The sequence below is a fragment of the Anolis carolinensis genome, chromosome 3 (genome assembly GCF_035594765.1).
Source record: "Anolis carolinensis isolate JA03-04 chromosome 3, rAnoCar3.1.pri, whole genome shotgun sequence".
NCBI lineage: Eukaryota > Metazoa > Chordata > Lepidosauria > Squamata > Dactyloidae > Anolis > Anolis carolinensis.
In genome coordinates this window covers 114,373,503-114,378,048 of record NC_085843.1, presented here as the reverse complement: position 1 = coordinate 114,378,048, position 4,546 = coordinate 114,373,503, and positions in this window count along the sequence as shown.

Sequence of the window (4,546 nt, the reverse complement as noted above, 5' to 3'; positions counted from 1 at the left end):
GCACGACTGATTTCAAACATAATTGCATCAGTATAAAGCATATTTTGAAGCACCTCCTACAACATGTTTTGTCATCTTAACAGCCATATGATGCTTTGCTATTTATTTTACCATAATGAGCATGATTGTCTACAGAGGTAAGTTTCCTTCAGTGAGAAAAGATTCTCTTTGTCCCCTGAATATTATCTGTAGCAGTACCCTTCAAAGCATTCCCCAAGTGAAATTGCTTTGAAGGGGGAAAAACATCATTTGCAGTGACATCACAGATTAACGCATTACATGCAAAAGATTACATTGTAAATGTAATTCCCAATCTCTACTCCTCTTTACAGCAAATGTCTTGAAAATTTGCTTGGTCTGAGTCATTGTCAAGGATGCAAAATGATACACTTGTTGCTTCTCCTGTTCTTTCTTGTAGTACCTAGAACAATTTAAACCAGAGCTTGTCTGTGTTATGACATGTTAGTGTGTTGGCTGCATTGTATAGGTGTGTTGCACAAATATAACAAGAGGTGACAAACATTACATGAATTTATGTTATTAATTTACAAATCATATATTTTAAAATATATAAATGAAGGTTTTCATGAGATCTATTGTGTTCCCACACATTTCTTTATTATTTATTTATTTATTAGACTTGTATACCACTACTCCCAATTTGGCTTGGAGCGGTTTACAGAAGTAGATTAAAACAATACAATTAGCTTTAAAATATCAATAAGGACAGACATAGCCCCAATTTTTTCACCCATCGAAAGCTTGTCGGAAGAGAAAGGTTTTACAGGCTTTCCGAAAGGCAAGTAGGTCTCGGGTAGTTCGAATTTCAACTGGCAAGGCATTCCATAAATAAGGGGCTACAATCGAGTAGCAGAAGACAAATGATAAGTCCAGATGTTAGGGACTTCAAGCAAATTTTGGTCTTTGGGCCGAAGTAATCTCTGGGGTTGGTAGGGGGATAAACGGGCCCTCAGGTACGCCGGCCCCAACCAATGTAAGGCCTTAAAGGTTAGTACTAGCACCTTGAAAGTAATCCGGTACTCAATCGGTAGCCAGTGCAGCTGTTGTAGAATTGGGGTGATACGCCACCTCGCCGGCACCCCGGCGAGAAGACGAGCCACTGCATTTTGCACCAGCTTGTTTCCGGATCACTGCCAAAGGAAGGCCAATGTAGAGGGCGTTACAGTAGTCAAGCCTCGAGATAAAACGTTGCCTGGATCACCGTAGCCAGGTCATTCCGAGATAGGTAGGGAGCCAGTCGCATAGCCTGACGTAAATGGAAAAATGCAGATCTGCTCACAGCAGAGACCTGGGCCTCCATTGTGAGCACAGGGTCCAATAAGACTCAAGACTTTTTACAGAAGATGACAGACGTAGTGTCTCGCCGTCCAGGGTAGGCAGCTGGATCTCCCTCCCACCCAGGCAGCCCAGCCAAAGGATCTCCGTCTTTGCTGGATTCACCCTCAACCTGCTGGCACGCAACCATCCAGTAATGGCCTCAAGGCACTGATGGAAAGTTGGAAACTATCGGGTACAGAGTCCGGCCGGCCCTCCATCCTCAGAATGAGCTGAGTGTCATCCGCATACTGGTGGCACTCAAGCCCAAAGCTCCGCACCAGTTGAGCAAGCGATCGCATATAGATATTAAATAATAGGGGAGAGAGAATAGCTCCCTGCGGGACCCCACAAGTTAGCGGAGACCTCTCAGAAACCATCCCTCCCCTCACCACCCGCTGTCCCCGATTCTGGAGGAAGGAGGACACCCATTTAAGGGGTATCCCCCTAACCCCCGTCATGGCTAGGTGGTGGGTCAATAGATTGTGATTGACTATATCAAATGCTGCTGTGAGATCCAATAACATGAGCAGCGCTGATCCGCCTTGATCCCTCTGGCAGCGAAGTTGGTCTGTGATGGCAACTAGCACAGTCCCCGTCCCGTGCCCCCTACGGAAGCCGGACTAGAAGGGATCAAGTCCGGCTGTGTCATTAAGGAACTGCTGCAACTGTTCCGCTGCTGCCCTCTCAACCACCTTGCCCAGAAACGGAAGGTTCGAGACTGGGCGGTAGCTAGAGGGAACCGAACGATCCCAGTCTGGTTTCTTCAGCAGCAGAGATACCATCGCCTCTTTTAAACCCTCTGGAAAAACTCCTTGCTCAAGGGAGCTATTTATTATATTCAACAGAGGTTCACGTAATCCCTCCAGGCAAGATTTTACTAGCCAGGAGGGACACGGATCGAGGGAGCAGGTGGTCGGCCTGGTTGCAGTCATGATCCTGTCGACAGCCTCTACATCCAGCGGGGTAAACTGGTCGAGGATGGGCCCAGCGAGTGGCCACGGAGTCTCAAGTTCACTTACTGTATCAATCGTGGCAGGGAGTTCCCGGCGGCGAAGCGAGATCTTGTCTGCGAAATAGCTCTGGAAAACCTCAGCAGAAGGGGCCAGATCATTATTGTTTGGGACAGAAGGGATTGTTGTCAGGGATCTAATAATCTTAAATAATTGTGCTGGGTGTTTGCTTGCAGACGCTATCAAGGAAGCATAATAAGAATTTTTGGCCTCGGTGATAGCCTGCTCATAAGACTCTCTGAAATTCTTATAAGCTGATTCCGATTTCTTGTCACAGCATTCCCGTCTCTTCTTCCATTTCATCACACGGAGCTCCTCAGTAAACCAAGGAGACCGATTCTTACAGGGTCGGAGAGGGCGTCTAGGGGCGATCTCATCGAGTGCATTGGATAATTTGGTGTTCCATGTATCCACTTTCACCTCCAGTGAGTCACTGACAGGTTCCATGGTCTTCAAAGCATTCAGGAACCTGACCAGTTCCATAAGTCTCTTTGGGCGAACCCAAATAGGTTTGGCGCCCAGACTGGGTGGGATGGTATGCTCTATACGGATTCTTAGGGTGCAGTGGTCCAACCATGGAACCTCCAGAACGGAGGTTAGGGTCACTTGGATTCCAACTCAAAAGATCAAATCTAGTGTATGACCAGCCTGATGTGTAGGCCCAGTATTATAAAGTGAGAGTCGCCATGGTCGACACTAGGTCTTCAGTTGCTGAGGAAAAGGAGCCTGCATCAGCATGGACATTGAAGTCCCCCAAAACGATAAGCCTGGGGAACCTCAAGGCCCATTACAATTTATACCTGTGTTTTCCCAAAAATAAGACAGTGTCTTATATTAATTTTTGCTCCCAAAGATGCACTAGGTCTTATATTCAGGGAAATGTCTTATTTTTCCATGAAGAAGAATTCACATTTATTGTTGAACCAAAAAATATGAACATTTATTATATACTGTACAGTAGTTGTCACCATAAACCAACATAACCAGACAAACTGTGACTCCTATCAAGAATTTCTTGTTACTACCATTATTTCCATGTACATGCATGCTTGGTGTTCTGTTTAGAGGGCATGCTTCCAAACAAAAACTTTGCTAGGTCTTATTTTCAGGGGATGTCTTATTTTCGGGGAAACAGGGTATGCGTGCCCTTATCTATTATAAGGGGTTGGTTTAACCTCCAGTTTGCTTATAAAACTAAATTATTGTGTCCCAAAATGATGCATATCTAAAAAGTTTGTCACCAACACGAAATGCTTGGTAAGCTCTGATTTAGACAAAACTAACTAATGGGTCTTGCCTTCATTTTCAACCTCATTTTCAAGCTTCAGTAAAAGCACCAAAAGTCCAGATAACTCACAAACTGACTCCAAGTTTTCCAAGTATTATTTGATGCTTAGACCATAGGTCTTTCACATATAATGCAAACAAATAAATAAATGAACACCAGATTATTAAATACAATACAAAATACACCATTAAAATCTATATATATAGAAATGTAATGTGTGTTTTTCCGTTGGAGTAAACAACAAAACCACTAAACCAAATCACACCAAATCTGGCCACAAAAGACAATCTATGTCTTTCAATTAAAAAACCAGGAAAAATAGTCCAAATTACAGAGGATGAGGAAGAGCCTTTCTCCCCCTAAGTGCCAGTCAGAAAGGTAAGCCTTGCTGCCTTTAGGCCCCGTCTGCTTCATATCCTAGCAACTCCATCAGCCAAAATGGCACCCAGGGCACAGGCAGAGTACACTTAGGCCTCATCCACACTGCCTATAAAATACAGATTATTGGATTTGAACTAGATTATATGGCAGTGTAGACTCAAGGCCCTTCCACACAGCTATATAACCCAGAATGACAAGGCACATAATCCACAGTATCTCCTTTGAACTGGATTATCTTGAGTCCACACTGCCATATAATCCAGTTCAGTGTGGATTTTATACAGCTGTGTAGAAGGGGCCTCATATAATCCAGTTCAAAGCAGATAATATAAGATTATAAATATAATATAGAATAATTACTGTGGTATAATAATACAGAACATTATAATCTCGAAAATCAGGACAGTAAATAAAGAGCAACACTCTGAAAACAGGGGCATTCCAGACAGGAAACAACCAGGTCCAGCTAACACCTCCCAACAAATAATTCCCCCAGGCAGGAAGCAGCCAGGCTTTGAAGCTGCAAGGC